The sequence below is a fragment of the Acinonyx jubatus genome, chromosome D1 (genome assembly GCF_027475565.1).
Source record: "Acinonyx jubatus isolate Ajub_Pintada_27869175 chromosome D1, VMU_Ajub_asm_v1.0, whole genome shotgun sequence".
NCBI lineage: Eukaryota > Metazoa > Chordata > Mammalia > Carnivora > Felidae > Acinonyx > Acinonyx jubatus.
In genome coordinates this window covers 46,246,984-46,264,017 of record NC_069390.1, presented here as the reverse complement: position 1 = coordinate 46,264,017, position 17,034 = coordinate 46,246,984, and the positions used below count along the sequence as shown (strand labels likewise).

The 17,034-nt window shown below is 52.6% G+C and overlaps 1 protein-coding gene across 1 annotated transcript in view; it reads right to left on the bottom strand.

Moving 5' to 3' along the window:
- Nucleotides 1–17,034, bottom strand: part of DKK3 (dickkopf WNT signaling pathway inhibitor 3) — a 46,276-nt gene that overhangs the window by 7,167 nt on the left and 22,075 nt on the right. The window lies entirely within an intron of this gene.

Genomic DNA, 17,034 nt, shown 5'->3' with positions numbered 1-17,034 from the left:
TGAGCTTGATGAGGGGCATGAAATCACAAACGTGAGATCATGACCTGAGGTGAAGTCAGAGGCTCAACCGACTGATCCTCCCAGGTGCCCCATGGATTTTATTTTTTTAAGTAGGCTTCTTTCTCAGGGCATAGCCCAATGTGGGGCTTGAACTCATGACCATGAGATCAAGACCTGAGATCAAGAATCAGATGCTTACTTGACTGAACTATCCAGGCGTCCTGGAATACAGGAATGTTTAAGGCTATACTGTTATTTTATTGTAATCCAGAAATAATGTGAAAGCCCAATGAGAGGGAACCAATTAAATGATCGTATATGCGGTCACTTCTTAGGGAAATGCCAGAGGGCGGACATTACAAAGAATGCGGTAGCACTGTTTACAATGGCTCAAGAAATAAAAAGAGCAAATGGAGGACCTGCAGAATTCCACTTTTGTGAAGCAGAATAACTATGTGCGATCCATGCCTGTGTCCAGCACGGTGCCTGGCGTATAGAGGGCACACGATAGTTAAGCGTGGAATGGATGAAACCCCTTGATTGTTACTGTGGCAGTCAGGCCAACAAAATGCCGATCATTAGCAAGGATTTGGGAACCAAAGCAAAAAACATACACATTCCATTAATCTGGCTTCCCATTTCCCAAGAATCCTGCAGACTTGGAATTTTCCTCTATATAAGCTTCCTCTTCCAGATCTTTAATTTAAAAAATATGTACAGGCAAACCATAAGAGACTCTTAAAAACTGGGAATAAACTGAGGGTTGATAGGGGGTGGGAGGGAGAGGAAAGTGGGTGATGGGCATTGAGGAGGGCACCTGTTGGGATGAGCACTGGGTGTTGTATGCAAACCAATTTGACAATAAATTTCACATTAAAAAAAATGTATATATGAACTACAACCTTACTAGCACCAATCCCTGGGAGGCACTGCTATTTACCAATCTCCATCAGGAGGGGTGCACATGTATCCTTTGGAATATCTTCCTTACCCTAATGACAAAGCATTCCCTGCAAAGCCACAGCAAAGTAACTCATTTTCTTCCAGATATGAAAATATTTTTGGCACAGAACATTGCCAAACACTTCTGAAAAGCCTCAATACACTAAACCTACAGGTTTCCTTTGCTGACATGTTTTTGCTAACTACCAGAGAGCTCTGGTAAGTTAGTTCAGCATGACTTCCCCTGGAGAAAGCCGGGTGCTTTTGTTCTAATAATCTGGCAGCTTGTTGGTTGTGGGTATGTCCTCTCAGCAGCCCTGGCGACTATTCTTTAAGAACTGTGATCATCCTGGAAACCCTGGAACTCCAAGGTGTGAAGAAATCATAAAGGCCAAAAAAGCACAAACTTTGAATCCTGGTTTTTTTCACTGAGTACCTGTGTGACCTTGGGATATTAATTCAACCTCTTTTGAAAATGAGGGTGATAACAGGACCCACTTCACAGGACTGCTGTGTTGAGTTAGTGCTCTGTGAATGGTGGCCATAGCAACACAAAGCTGGACAGCCCATGCCCATCTGATGCCTTATCCCCATGGAGCACTAACCCCCCTGCCAAGGGACCAGCTTGTCGGAAGGAAAGTCTAAACAGGGGCTGCTGTCTCTACCAGCAACTCTCTGTTTCTATCCCTGGAAACACTTGAGGATTTCACTATCTAGTCCTGACTTATCTCTATCCAGAGAGTGTCAGATCCATGGGCAGTGACCTGTACACCCAATAGGAGTAAAGTTCCTGGAGCAGAGTGGCTTCTCCTTGTATGAAGATCAGGCTTTCCGTAGAAGGTTGTTGTTAGGATGTCCTTGGAACCACAGCAGAGGGGACGGCCATCTTGCCAGCGCAACCCAACCAAAAGCCCCTAGTAGCTGCCGGAACGAATTGGAGGTCAACCAATCACCGAGCGACAGCACGACCTGACGCGAAAAAGGCCCACCCGGACCTAAACCTGGAACCGCTGCAGCTTAAAACCCCACCCTGCCACACCTGGGGGCGACTGCCCTGACTCCTCTCTCTCTCTCCCTGAGTCACGGAACCTCGCCCGAGACCTTAGTTCCCAAATAAAGCCTTTGACTGCTAAAATTTTTTAGCCTCTGACTCCTATCTTTACCCTGCCTTATGCCTGATCCTAACAGTTGTTAGTTTAAGTGTCTCCACTAAAGACTCCTTAACTGCAGGAGGCAAGGTCCCAACTATCCTGGGAACAGGTCAGGTCCTCCCATCTTAAACAAAACTGAGTAGATGGGAGGTGGGGAGTGTGGTGGACATGGGTTGGTGCCTCCTAAGTAGAGCCAAGTCTGGAGCTGAGAAATCCAGGATTTTACTACTTTAAAAATTTTCTTCTTTTGTTATGTTTATTTATTTTAGAGAGAGAATCAGAGTGTGAGCAGGGGAGGGGCAGAGAGAGAGGGAGACACAGAATGTGAAGCAGGCTCCAGGCTCTGAGCTGTCAGCACAGAGCCCGACATGGAGCTCGAACCCATGGACCGTGAGATCATGACCTGAGCCGAAGTCAGAGGCTTAACCAACTGAGCCACCCAGGCGCCCCTATTCTTTCTTAAAAAAAAAAAAAAAATTATTTTTTTGAGATAGAGCGGGCAAGCAGGGGAGGGGCAGAGAGAGAGGGAGAGAATCCCAAGCAGGCTCCACACTGCCAGTCCAGAGCCTGAAGCGGGCTCGAACCCACAAACCATGAGATCGTGACCTGAGCCAGAATCATGAGTCTAATGCTTTAACCAACTGAGCCACTCAGGCATCCGCAGGATTTTATTCTCTTTAGTAGTTCCAGCTCCTCTTCCCTGTCCACATGTGGGCCGATGTCTTAAGGGGGCCTCAGAACCCAGCTAGGTGCAGGATGGCTGAGGAGGTGAGTTCTGAAGGCTTGGCTGCTTCCCTATCTAAAGGGCTGGGGAGGTTCTGGGCTTGGGGTACCTCTTGGACCATTAGGACCAGAAGAGGGAACTCATGCTACACCAAAGCAAAACTAAAGACACACAGCAGTGTAGACTGTCGGGGTCACCTGAGTGCCACAAAGCAGCTGGGATGAGATGTCACAGAGTGTCCTTCAGAGCTGTAACAGCCCTGGCACAAGAGGCCCACCGGTGCCTGCCACTCGGCACAAACTCTCTTTAAGCCCCTCAACAGGGTCTTATTACCCCCACTTCACAGACCAAGAAGCTGAGGTTTAAGGTGGTGGATCCGCCCAGTCACCCAGCTCAGACGTGAAGTCAGGAGTTCAACCCTCCAGGCAGGCTCTTTCCACCTCCTAGGAAGATCACCATTTTCCTCTTTCTTCAGCCTCACCAGTGTCCTGTCCCTCAGTCACAGCTCAGCAGAGCCTGCCAGGGACACACCTCCCCAGTGACAGAAGACAGGAACTCAGGGCCAAGGCCATGGCCCCTGGGCATCTGGGTCTCAGGTCGCTAGTGTCCCGGCTTTGGGGCTCCTCTCCAGGCCTGGCCACTCCCTGTCTGTGCCGTTCCTCCCTCCCAACTGACAAACAGCCTAGAGGCTGGCCGTCAGGACAGAAGCCATTCTGAGGATCTGGTCTGTGCAGTCTGGAGGAGGACGGAGCTATATTTAGAAAGCTCTGGCCAGAGGCCCCGCAGGGCTCAGTTCAGATGCTGCGGGAGGTGGGGCAGGCGGGGAGCACACCAGAGATCTGGCAGGATGCCGGGCCTGGAAACAGCCCTGGTGCGTCGACACGATCATGAAATAGTGGAAAATGGCAAAGGTGCTGTTCTGCGTCTTTGATTTTGCGTTCAGTGTTTATCAGAGGAGAGTGGCTCTGAGGAGGCAGAAGCCCAGAGCAGTGGGGAGAAAAGAGCACAGCAGCCCCGTCAGGCTTTCCTCAGCACACTGCAAGGCGAGCGGCATGTGGCCTCTCTGTGGCCCTTGTGCTACCGCGCTGGACTTTCCCACCCTGGCCAGGGGCACTGCCCACTCTCCTTGGGAGCCCCAGACTGTCTCGTTCTCGCGACCAGGGCCATCCACGGTGTCTGCTCCAGCCCAAGGCCTAACTCCTTCCCCAGGAAGGAGTGAGGACACACGGAATGGAGGCCCAGGGGTCCTCCACCGACAGAAACTTGCTCATCCCCAGAGCTTTGTGCGCCACGGCTGGAGGGGAGAGGATGGCGGTGGACGCTCGGAGAGCACCTACTATGTGCCAGCACTCACTTGAGCCTTAGTGGGTTCCCCGGTCCTCGCAGCACCCTGTGAGGTCAGCGCCCATGACGTACCCCCCAGCATGGGCTTGGCTGCCATTCACGAAAAGGATACAGGAAGAATGAACAGATGAACTCTTTCTCAACCTCCATTCTGCAGGTAAGGAAATTGAGGCTCAGAGCCCAAAGTCACTGATGGAGTTTGAAAACCCAAGATAATGTAAACCCAAGTTTGTCAGATCTTCCCACGCAAACCAAGGTTCACTCTTCCCACCGCACCTGCTGCCTCCAAATGCCCAGGGTGGGTTGAATTGTATGCCCTGTAGTTCATACGCCGAAGTCCTAACCCCAGTACCTCGGGGATCCTATTTGGAAATAAGATTATTACAGATGAGTTACTGAAGATGAGGTTATTAGGGTGGACGTGGTGTCCTTATAAAAGGGAAGTTTGGACACAGAGACACATGGAGGAAAGCTGATACGAGACAGTAGACGGCCATCCACAAGCAAGGAGAGAGGCCTAGACCTGTCCTTCCCTCACAGCTCTCAGAAGGAATGGGCTCAACACCTCGACCTGGGACTCCCAGCCTCCAGAACTGGAAGAGAATGCATCTGGGTCACCCAGGCTGAGGTGCTTTGTTCCCTTAGGAATCTAACACAAGCCCCTGCCCCCAGCAAGCTACGGCCATATCTTCTCCATCTTGGAGATTCCACCGCATTCAGCCTCTGTCCTGAGTGTCAGCATTTCCCTGGGGGAAGGTGACAGAGAGGAGGCCAGTGGGGAGGCACTGGCATATTCTGAAGGCTGTCGAACCTCAGGGACCAGAGCATGGTTTCCTGGCTGAGCCCCACCCCCCATCAACCAGAAAGTTCTAGGCTCTGGCACCCCAGGCCCAACTTGTTACTTGAGGTTTGGGTGAGTGGTCTTTTCCTGGCCCTGAGTATGGGGTTCTAGGCCCTGAATGCTCCCAGGATGACAGATGGTATGGTCTGTGCGATAAACTGATGACCCACCTGCATGTGGGGCTATTGTCTGAGCTCTGGCCCTCCTGAACAGAGATGCTCCCGTGGAGCAGAGCAGACCATGGGGAACAGTCATCCTGATCCGCCCAGGACTGGGGGCTGCCAACACCAGAAGGTCAGAGGCATACAGGAGAGCCGTCCCTGTGTGGAGTGCACGCTCCCACACTCCCCTCTCCAGCCCCATCCCTGCACTCGCCACGCTGCTGGCTTACTCATTTCCCCACGCCCTCATGGCCACCCGGTGCCAAGTGTACCTGGGGTGGCATGAGGGGCAGACAGGTTTGGCGCCCATGCCTGGGCTTGACTATGGGTTCACTTACAAGCTGGGTGATCTTGGGCAAATTACTGAGCCTCTCTGTGCCTTGGTTCGCTTATCTGTAAATTGTGAACCTCGTGAGGTTGTCATGCAGATTAAAAGAGATGACAGGTGGGGCGCCTGGGTGGCTCAGTTGGTTGAGTGTCTGACTTCGGCTCAGGTCACGATCTCATGGTTCATGAGTTCGAGCCCTGTGTCAGGCTCTGTGCTGACAGCTCAGAGCCTGGAGTCTGCTTTGGCTTCTGTGTCTCCCTCTCTCTCTGCCCCTCTCCCACTCATGCTCTGCCTCTCAAAAATAAATAAGTGTTAAAAAAAAATTTTTTTTAAGAGATGACAGGTGCACCTGCTTAGAACAGTGCCCAGGCCCCAGGACGTAAGCCCCCGGGGCGCACCTCCATCTGCAATGCTTAACTCACAGCGGGAGCTTAAAGGTGGCCATGAAAAGGCTTGAACAACCTTCTAAGCTTCAGTTTGAGCCGGTGCATTTTGTCCCATTAATGGAATGCCTCTCCTAACTGCAAAGGCCCAGGATATCAGGTCAAGCCAGGGCTCGTCATCCATCACCATAAGACCACCTCCTGTTTCACCCTGGAGCCCAACCCAGTGCTCTACAGAGAATAGGTCAGACCCTGGGAGCAGGCAGGCAGGGGGCCCTGACGCTGCCTCTGCAGGACAGCAGGTCCCCAAGGCTGGGCCCTGGTGCAAGATCAGGAGAGGTGCCGTGAGAAATCAGCAAGAAGCTTCCCTTCAAGCTCTATGAGATTGCCAAATCAGGCTTTCCTGCCCCGTGCGTCTTTATTTGACCTTAAAACCAGTCCAGTCACAGGAACCTGTAAACCACACATGGGTCTCGAACACAGCAGGGCACTCCCAGCCTCTCCTGGACCCTGCCCTGGAAACTTTCAGCCAGCTCAGGACAGGTAGGGGGCCCCAAACCTCACCAAGAGTTCTGGCCTGACCCACGAAGCAGAGATCACCCTGTGGAAAAACCCAGGCAGGAGCCAGGAGCCGACGCCAGCCATTCTTTTCCTGAAGTTCCAACGTGTGCAGAAGCGTGGGTCTCCTGGGGCCATTCCCCCAATTCTTCCTTCCCCAAGTCACACAGCCCATGAAACAGGAGCCTGCACCCCGCAGCTGGGCGGGCACACCACCTGTGGAGAACACCTGCTCCGGACCCTTTAGTGTCATGGATGGTTCCAGAAACAGTCCTGCAGTTCTCGTTCTCCTCCTGCCCCTGCCCCCAGCACGTGCAGCCCCCTGACCCTGGGCCCTCTGGCAGCCTCCTCGCTGCTCCAGCCGCCCAGGGAGCCTTCACACCCACCGGTGGTCTTCAGGGCTGGAGACGGGGTGTTCCAGACAAAAGCCTTTCCTCCACCCGGGGCCCTGTCGTGCTGCCAGCCGAGGGAGACGGCCAGCCTCACACTCAGAACTTCCCAGCACATTCTTTAGGCCTGAGTGAGGTTTCCCCTGTCAAAGTCACGCCCGTATTTAATTCCAAAGGAAATTCCTTCCTGTGCCCGAGCTCTCCCTAACCAACTGAGCACCGTCGCCCCACCAACGTTAGAAACCGCGCGGGGAGCCCTCTCCACACCCCACACCATTCCTGGGGTCTTGGGGTCTGCACCGTCCCCACCCCCGCAGACAGTGGGGTGGGACCCCTGGGCCTCGCCTGGGTCTGACCTTTGCCAGACACATCTAGGACACAGTCGGCGCTCTACACGCAGAAGGTGCCTCCTGCTCAAGTCATCAGGAGCCTGCCAGGAACTCCGGGTCCCAAAGCACCAACAGCGTCGCAGCAGCCAGGACTGCAGCACCCCCCAGGTCCCCCAGTATGAGGAAAGGACTCAGTCCCACCGACCCCCACCACTGTCTCCTTGCTTGGACCCGCATGAGACCCCTTAGTTTTGGGGCCTCGCAGTGGTAGGACCGCCAGATTTAGCAAATTAAAATACAGGATGAATCTGAAATCCGTATTTTGGATATGTGGAGAATAGTTTCGTACAGTAGGCCCCAAATATTGCATGGGACAGACTTAGACTAAAAGTTACTTTCGTGTTAGACATCTTGTGTTTCATCTGCCAAATCTATCAGCTCAGCAGGAGTGTTTCTTGGAGGAGAGACAGTGAGATTGACCTTGGGCAGAAGGAGGATGAAAAGGAGGGACCAGTGGCCACAGAAAAGGGTGGCCTCAAAGATACCCACGAGGATGAGCCAGCAAGGACATCAGGGAGCCCCCTCTTGACGCTGGGCCGTCAGCTGGGAGCAGAGGACCACCGGGAGTCTGGCCCGTCCATCAGGGGCTGTGCGTGCAGGCACAGCTTCTGGACTTCTCATGTTTCCTGTACACCAGAGTTGTCCTACACCCTAGATGCTGACTCATGTAATTTCCACAACAATCCGCTGAGAGAGGTACTTTTATTATTTCTGTTTTATAGATAAGGAAACAAAGGCACAGAAAGCTCAAGACACTTGCCCAAAGCCGCACAGCTTGTGAGCAGCAAGGCTGGAATGTGAACCTAGACCTGCTGGCTCCTAGCTAGGTCAGACAAGGAATGGGAGCCAGGATCCCGAAGCCCGTGGGGCCTTGCCCTTCCCAGCCAGCCCTGCCCTCCACCCGTGAGCATTTCCTTCCGGGGTAAGAAGATCCCCAACAGAAGAGGGGGGCACAATCGCTGGTACCAGGAAAGGCACAAATCGTGCAAGTGAACCCCAACTTTCCTAGCTGCTCTGTCTCTCCCATCCACTGGGGGATACAGCCCACCCCCCCCCCCCTTGTGATTTCCAATCACAGGGGGCGCCACTGCGCCCTCCTCTCAGGGAAGCAGAGGCGGGGCTAGGCTGGGCCCCATCGTCAGTAGCCCCTCCCTGTCCTGCTATTTCTGTTGAGGACCCACAGGCCTGTGGTGGCTGCAGCCCCAGTGCCCCGTTCGGGCTGAAGTCCCACAGGGGACTCTAGGAGAAATGCTTCCAGTAACGGGCAGAGAGCCAGGTTCTTGCCAGGTTCCCAGGAACTGAATCCGGACTGGATCCCAGGAGGAGACACTGAGTGCCAGAGAGAGACAAAGCAGGCTTCATTCCTTCCAGCTCCTGCCCCGAGAGGTCTCTATCGCTGCCCCGCTCCTTCTAGGGCCTGGAAATTGGGAGAGAGGGGCTCCCACTCAGACTCATACACAAAAGTGAGGCCGCCTCGCCGACAAGGGAGGGCTTGATAGCCCTCACAGAGGGCCCTACCCACCTACTGAGGTCACACCTCATTCCCGGCACCATTCTTGTAGCGAAGAGGCTGGCTGCCAGCCTCTCCTCCAGGCTCCTGCTGCAGCCTGAATTATCTTCCTAAAACACAAACCTGATTACGTACATCCCCAATCACAGTAGTTCGGAAAGCCCCAGCAGAGCCCTCGAGAAAGCAGACGAGCGACTAATTCAATCAACACCTAACAGAAGGAGACAAGCTGCCCTCCAGGCCTGGGAATGGCCAGACTGCATCTGTGACACTAGCATAATAAAATGATGTGACAAGGGGGCAGTGAGTAAAAACACAGGTGTGTCCCCCAGTGACCTGGGAGGGGGCGCCCGGGGTTCAGGCGGTGGGGTTTCTCACTCTGGCTGCAGCAGGCAGTGCCTGGAACCTGTGAACTGCCCTCCATAATACTGTCTTCCCATGGCTTGAATTCTTATCCGGCAACCTTCAGACAGCCAACCTGGCTCCCCAGGACCTCGGCACCAGATAGGGGGTGTCCTGGATGGGGTCTCAATGTTTCTGCCACTGCAAAGAGGCACTCCTCACTTCCGCAAATTAACAACCTTGCTCTTTGGTTTACGCACCAGTGAGGTCGAGACATAGTTGGCAAGAGGGCCAAGAATGCCCAGTCTCTGGACGTACAGGGCTCAAGGGTCCTGGATTCTAGTAAATTCACCAAGGTTGTGAGTCCCCACAAGACCTTCACCCTAAGGACACTCTACCTTGCAACTCACTGTCTTTCTACCTTCCTTGCCAACCATAACCTGCAGTCTAAACTCTGCATGGCATACAGAGCCTGTAACAGTTCCCAATCTGCTTTCCTGTTGGATTTCCTCACCACCCCCCTAAGATCCAATCTTAGTTCCAACTTCTAGAATGCCCTCACTGATTCATCTTTAAGAAGCAGCACAAGTGTGCCGTCCTCAATGAAGCCCTCCCTGACTCTCCCCACTGGGAAGCTAGCACTTGTCTCCTTGGTACCCCCTAGCCCTCTATCCACCCGAGTAGAAGTTGGGTGAAGAGAGGAAGGCATTTAGGCTCAAAGAACCAACGGAAGTTTGTAAGACTTGTTCAGACTCCCAGTGCAAAAGCCTGGATTCAGGTTGTAGGGGGAGCTTTTCTCTCTGTTGGGTTGGCCAACATGACCCCTGGCTGCCTGGTCATTGGTGTCACTAGGCAACCCAAGCTGGGAAATGCCTCAGTCCCCAAAACCCCCTGAGACCTTTACGTGAGTCACTGGCATCTTCTCACCCAGAGCACTTACGAAATCTTTGAGCCCAGGGATTGTTTCCAGAAATGAGAAGTAGGAGAAACTGGAAGAGCAGCATACCCACTACCAAATCATCCCACCCTCACCCCGAGAGAGCACAGAGGCTCTAGGGATTCACTTAAACTGAAGGTGGAGGGGGTGACACTGCGTGAGCTTCAAGGCTGGGTCCTAAGAGGCCAAGCAGCTTCTGCTCAGCTCTCTCCCTATTCAGATGGCCTCTGGGCCAAGCCTCCATGTAGGGAGGAAGCTCAGGCTTCATGGAGAGGCCGGCAGCACCAGCTAGGGTCCCAGCTGGCCGCTGGCAGCTGAATGCAAAGAGCCCCGAGATGATTCTGGCCTTAGCCACTGAGTCACCCCTAGCTTCAAGTCGGAGCTCCCAGAGTGTGGAGCAGAGATGACCCATCCCCACCGCACCTTTTCCAAATCCCTGACCCCTCGTTGTGAGCATAACAAATATTGTTATACAGCACTGGCGGGGGGGGGGGGGGGGGGCAGACAACTAGAGCAGTGCTTCCCAAAGCTGCCGGTGCTTATGCTGGGCCCTCTCCCCTGCGGCAACCTCAGGCAGCCATTTAGAGCGAGGCAGCCAATTTCGCATCCCTCTGCTTACTCGCCTTAGAGCCTGGTGGCTGATGTCAGGAATCTTTGATCTCCACTTTGGCCCTCTCTGGCCGTGACCACGGTACAGCCTCTGTGGCCCTTGGCTTCCCTCCAGGCCAAGCAGGTTTGATGACGTTTTCCTTGGCTGGATGGCTCCACTCACTGTTTCAAAGTCCACCAAAGCTAGCATTTCTATGAATTCAAGTGATTTTCAGAAAATACCAATCCCTGTTGATGTTGAGTCTCTGGGGTTGGCGGCTGGGGGTGCCTCCTGTGGTCCTGATTGGTCTCTGAGGAAGAGGCCACCCCTCAATCCTAGTCATGGCCCCATGGTGCTGGAAGAGAGATCCATGGAGGATCTTTGTGCCTTCTGTTTTTTGTTTTTTTGTTTTTTTTAAATTAATTCATTTATTTTGAAAGAGAGAGCATGGGCAGGGGAGGGCAGAGAGGGAGGGAGAGTGAGAATCCCAAGCAGGCTCCACACGGTCAATGTGCAGAGCCCAACATGGGGCTCAACCTCACAAACTGTGAGGTCATGATTTGAGCCAAAATCAAGAGTCGGAAGCTTAACTGACTGAGCCACCCAGGCGCCCCTGTGCTTTCTGTCTTTTGAAATAAATGTTCTGGGCAATGAACGGCAGGTGTCACAAGCAACGTCTGGGGAGCGACGGCAGGCCCTTCAGGCTCCTTGGCTACGGGTCAGGGGTCTGGAAGGAGAAGCGGCATTGTGAGCAGTCCTCCTTGGTGGGGGAGAGGGATGGGGGTTGCCGCAGGCAGGTTTCCTAGGAGACGGCTCCAGGAAGCCGTGACAGGAATGTCTACGGGAAGGCAGGTTTTTGGCATCAGTCTGAAGGGTCGATGCTGCCTGATCCCTCCCGGGCCTCTCATCTTCAAATTCCGCTGCTTCAGGCAAATCTCTACCGCCCTCCTCTTCCTCCTTTTCCAGTTGTGAACAGACGTAGCGGTCTGGCTCACATCTTCATCCACATCCCGCATCCCTTTGCCTCTAGTCCTGCCGGGCCTCGGCCACTCGTTGTGACACATGCAGCCAGAACCAGAGCTCCCCTTGGTGCTGGCATCTGCCCCAGACAAATAGCACTCAGCCTTGGAGGACAGCAGTGCCGTTCCCTTGGCAGTGGTGTCCTGGGCCTTCACACTGCTGTGACTAGAGGCCACAGCAGTGCCTCGGGAGCAGATCAGGATGATGCTCCCATGTGACCGTGGCGGGCAGGAGCCAGTCAGGGCCTTGTGGGGTAGCCGGGATTTTGTGTCCTCACCCTCAGACATCTTATACAGCTTCTGATGAAATCACGTTGCTTCAAACAAAGCAATTAATAGGCTAACGTTCAGTCACATCCAGGTCGTCTACTGGCGCTCACTAACCCGGGTACTGTCCATGTGACTGGTTGTGTGATCATTCATTCACACAATGGGGGGAAGGATAATAATGCAGGAAATGAAGAGTAGGAATAGGGCAGGTTTCAGGGGTAGGGGGCAAATATCTGCTAGGTTTTTCAGTAATTACCAAAAGCTAGCTGGGTTCTGAGAGTGTTCTTTCTACTTAGTCATATCTTGGTTACGCTCACCACCCTGCCTCCATCATTGGGGATGGATAGAGTCTCACAGTATTTACTCGGTTGGTATCTTGTTTACTCTTTTTATGAGTCAGTGAGCTGACTCAGCCTAACCCAATCCCTTCGTAATGATTTTCCTTTGCCTTGGGAAGGAATAGATGTGTCCCGTTCCTTCTTACTCTTAGCCGTGGGAAATGGTGCCTATACGAGATCCGGTTTCTCAGAGGCTGGTGTTCTCAGACTCGGTCCCTAAGCACATACACTGGAGAGAACCGCGGGTGGTGGAGACCAGAGCACCTTCTCTTCTCGTCCATCCCAAAGGCATGGGGCTGGAGTCGTCAGTGGAGCGAGTGGGGTCTTCTCTGAGGGACAAAAGGCTCCGGGGCTGTGCAGTGATCCCCCTGACACACTGAACGTCTCCAGCAGGCTGTCTTTTTGGTATCCTCGGGCTGAGCCATCAATGAGCAGGCCCCCAAGGGAGCCAGAGGTCAGGAGATACTTCAGGAGGCAGTTGACCCTGCCGAGCCACGACAAAGGTCTCTGGCCTCCCCAGACGGAGGCTGACCTCTGCTGGAGTCCCGAGCAGCTCCCCATCTGGGCCACACAGGCATCAAACAGCAGATCTGGGGAGCACCTGGGCACACCTACATCCGAGATGGACCCCAATCCCAGCATTTTTAAGAGCCCCGCAATGTTGGTGACCAGCATTTGTTCAAACTTCAGTTTCCTGCGGATGGATCTTCATAGTCCTTAGGATTCAGACCACCTGGATGGAGGCCGGCACTACTCTGGGCCTCAGGGCTTAGTCCCCTCTACGATGGTGGGGATTCCACTCCAGAAAATGCAACAGATGGATCCCTTTCAGTAACCTCTCCACCTAACAGGCTGTGTCTAAATCCGAATGACTCAGAGGCCCCGGTGTGACTGGCCACTGGCCTTTTTCAAAATAGGGGGTCTTAAGCTTTTTTGTGCCATGGACTCCTATGGCAGCTAAATGAAGCCCATGGACCCCCAATCAGAATAAGGCATGGTGAATAAAGGAAAACGCACAAGACTACAAAGGAAAGTGATTGCACTGAAATACAATTAGCAAAGTATTTTGAGATACAGTGTGTCATGAGTTTCTTTACTAACACACACTCAGTAAGTGAGAGCTACTGGCAGGCCTGATGATGACCTTAATTTCTAAATAGTGGTGACTGTAGATGCTGTTGCAAAGCATCTGCAGCAACAGGAAGAGAATTTAAAATTGGTATTGGTCACAAAGGCACTGCTAATAACACTGTGCTTTGTTGCCTACACTCAAGATTGAGGGAAACACCACTTTGATTTCGAAGTCCGTGAAGACAAGTGTGTATTTTTTTCCCCCAAGAGTTCTATCCAGGTTAAGAAGGTGATCCTTATGCATATCCAAGGTTAAAAATAAAAAGCACGGCTTTTAGTGCCTCAAATTTCAGGCCCTCTTTTAAAAACACATCTCAAAAGAATCCCTTCAAGTTGTTTTTTTTTTTTTTTTAAATAGGAAAAAAAAAAAAAAAGAAAATTGAAAGCAGCATGAAACAAACACAAAGTTGTTTCCCCCGTGCAGAAAAAGTCACTTCCCCCACCCTCTGCCAGGCCGCTGGGTGGGGGAACCAGCCTGGCATTCATCCTGGGCCTTGAATGAGCTTCCAAACCCCAAGTTCTGGCCCCTTTCCTACCCTTAGCAATTATCCTCTCTTCTCCCGACACTACCCACAAAGTTCTACCACAGTGAGGGCTAAAAAGGGGCTTGTGGAATTGTTAAGCCTTCCAAGTTGAACCACTTATGTTAATGAGCCTGGAAAAGGCCTTAATATGTTTCAGGTGTGGAAAACACATGCTCTAGCCTCCTTCTGCTCACGAGGGGCCACGTCTTCTTGTGCTTCCCTGTGGTGGGATGGCGGGGTCGGGGGAAAGCTGTGGCTGCATGCAGTGGTCTATGCAAGGTGGTGCGGGCACACCCAGCTTTCCTGCGCCCGACACCCCGAGGTGCCGGCGCCGAGAAGTCCAGCCACACGGAGCTGAGACCCAGGCCCCGTGCTCTGGAAGGATCCTCTCCCCCCAGGGTAAGCTCCCCAGGTCTGCTTCCTTCCTCAGTCCTCCTTGCTGGGCGAGCCTGGGTAAGTCACCTAACATCACTGGGCCACAGCTTCCTCACCTGCAAAATGAGAATGGGGAAACCTAACGGACTATGTCGCCAGGAAGATGAAAGGTGGTGAGCGTGGCCACCTATCACGGCATGCGCCCCACATTCCGTTGCTGTCAGAGGCCTCCCATCCGGCCCTTCTGGAAGGTGGTGTCGTCCAGAAGGAGCCTTGGCTTTGAAGTAAAACACTTATTTCCAAATCCCAGCTCTGCCACCTCCATGCTGGGTGGCCTTGGCTGGTCACCCTGTGCTTCCTGGTCTTTAACAGGGAGCCAGCACCCCGTTTAAGGCGGGTTTGGTAAGAGTTAAGGAAAAGAGCGTCTATGAAATGGTCACACACCGCCTGGCACATAGTAGGTGCTCAGTGAATATTCTTTTTCCTTTCATCCTCTCAATCTTAGCAAAGCGCTCGCGGGGAGGGGAGCAGCTCTGCCAGGCAGGCACTGAGTGGGACTACTGGCCTCTCTGCTGCTGGGTGTGTGTTCTCTCCGGGGAAGGAGGTCCCTGTACATATTGTGTGTGTTCTCTCCGGGGAAGGAGGTCCCTGTACATATTGTCGGGAGAAACACAGGGCCTGTAAGCAATGGGAAAAACAAAAGGGTGCCGGGTGGGGAAACTTGTGCATGTGGGAATAAGCCTACGTCCCGCGGCTTCCAGGACTTGAAAAGGATGGAGTCTGCTGGCCTCCACGCACCTCTAGCCCCCCAGGCACCCAAGGGCCTGGGGCTCAGGCCTTCCTCTGTCTTCCAGCCAGGACATTTTCCGTGCTGACCATACTCGCGAGGCAGTGGGCTCTTACTGCCCTTTGTGCCTGCTCCGTCTTCAGGGAGGCCTTGAATCATGAGACTATGGAAAATTCGGGCTGTTTCCCTGTGGCTGGACTTTCCACATCACATCATTGAGATTTGTCACTGGCCAACTTCAGATACGTGGGCATGCCACCCACTTAAAATGCTTTTCTCCAGTGGTTTAGCATGTTCCTCTTTGGTGGCAGCTGGTCTCTCACCGACCAGTGGTGAGAACAGAAGAAAGTGGGTGAGAGATTCCATGGTTTCCTGAACAACTCTCCTCTGCTCTCCTCTGTGGGTGACCCCAAGGGGTTCTGCCATCCTCAGGAGGGAAAGATTCCAGCATTCACTGCTACGGAGTTGCCCTTTGGGGAGTTTGGTTTTTCATTCTGGGTGTTTAGGGAGGCAGGAAGTGTTTAATGACTCAATGTAAATGACAGGAACGTGGGGCGCCTGGGTGGCTCAGTCAGCTAAGCTTCCGACTTCGACTCAGGTCATGATCTCACGGTTCGTGGGTTTGAGCCCCGCGTCGGGCTGTGTGCTGACAGCTCAGAGCCTGGAGACTGCTTCAGATCCTGCGTCTCCCTCTCTCTGCCCCTCCCCTGCTCACATTCTGTCTCTCTTTCTCTCTCTCGAAAATAAACATTAAAAAAAACAAAACAAAATAAAATCAGATAAATGATAGGAATGTAATGAGAGGTGGAGAGATCATGAGAACCTCTTCAAGCACCTGAAATCACGGCTGCAAACTTGCACGACTTTCTCTATCAGAAATAGATCTATTTATCGAAAAGCCCACAATTTATGCCCAGGTTCACAGCCTGATTCTACCACTCAGTCAACCGTCTACCACTTCAAGAACTTAACTTCTCTACACTCAGATGTCCTCTGCTGTGAAAGAATACTGACTTCTCAGGATGGTAAAGGATTAGAAGAAAATAAAACCTGTAAAAACCCCTGGTGCACAGCCCGACCAACACAAGGCGTTCAGTAATGTAGACAAGTGAACGAAAGCTAACAAACACAGAGGGGGTCATCTTTCTTGTCATCTGCCTGTTTGTAGCTCTTCGCTGAACTTTATCTTCAAGGATTTCTGCTCCTGCTTATATTCCCCAAGTTATTCCTTGGTCATACAGTCCTCATTAAATCTGTGCACTCAACTACTAAGTGCCTACCTCTGGTCAACACAGAGGTGAACGTGACAAAGTCCCTCCCTTCCCAGTGATGAAGGGAGCCTAAGGCCAGCTGAAGGCAAAGCACATGCTGGCAAACACCCCCACATGTGTGACATCCGTCGGGCACTCCAAAGGAAAGGAGTACCCAGGGAACAGTTCACTGATCGAGATCACAGTCATGCAGGACAGCGGTCTCCATCAGTTTACATATGTCTTAGTAAATTACCAGAAAAAGGCACTCTTATCAACAGCCTAATCTCCAGACACCTCTGGGCTCAGTTTCCTGGCGCCCCCACCTCACCTTCCCCTCCATAGTGATGTGGGGAACAAAGAAGGAAATGGTAGGTAAAATTAAATTTCTTCCTGACCTGCAGCCCTTTGACAAATACTTGAGGCAAATACAGAGTATAACATTTCTCCAGGAACTCCCTACCGTCTTAATGTTAATGCCTTGCTACAGAGAAACAGCCTTATCTTGACAAGAGCAAGGCCTCTCATATCTTATAAGTTTTCTTTAGCATATGCAAGTCCTTCTAGATGCCTCCCCTTGGCCTTTACCTCCCCCAACTCCGTGAATATAACCTCTCACTCTTCACAACCCCAGTGCAGCTCTTTCTGCCCACGGGTCCTGTCCCGTGCTTTAATAAAATCACCTTTTTGCACCAAAGACATCTCAAGAATTCTTTCTTGGCCGTTGGCTCTGGCCCCCCAGCACCACTCCA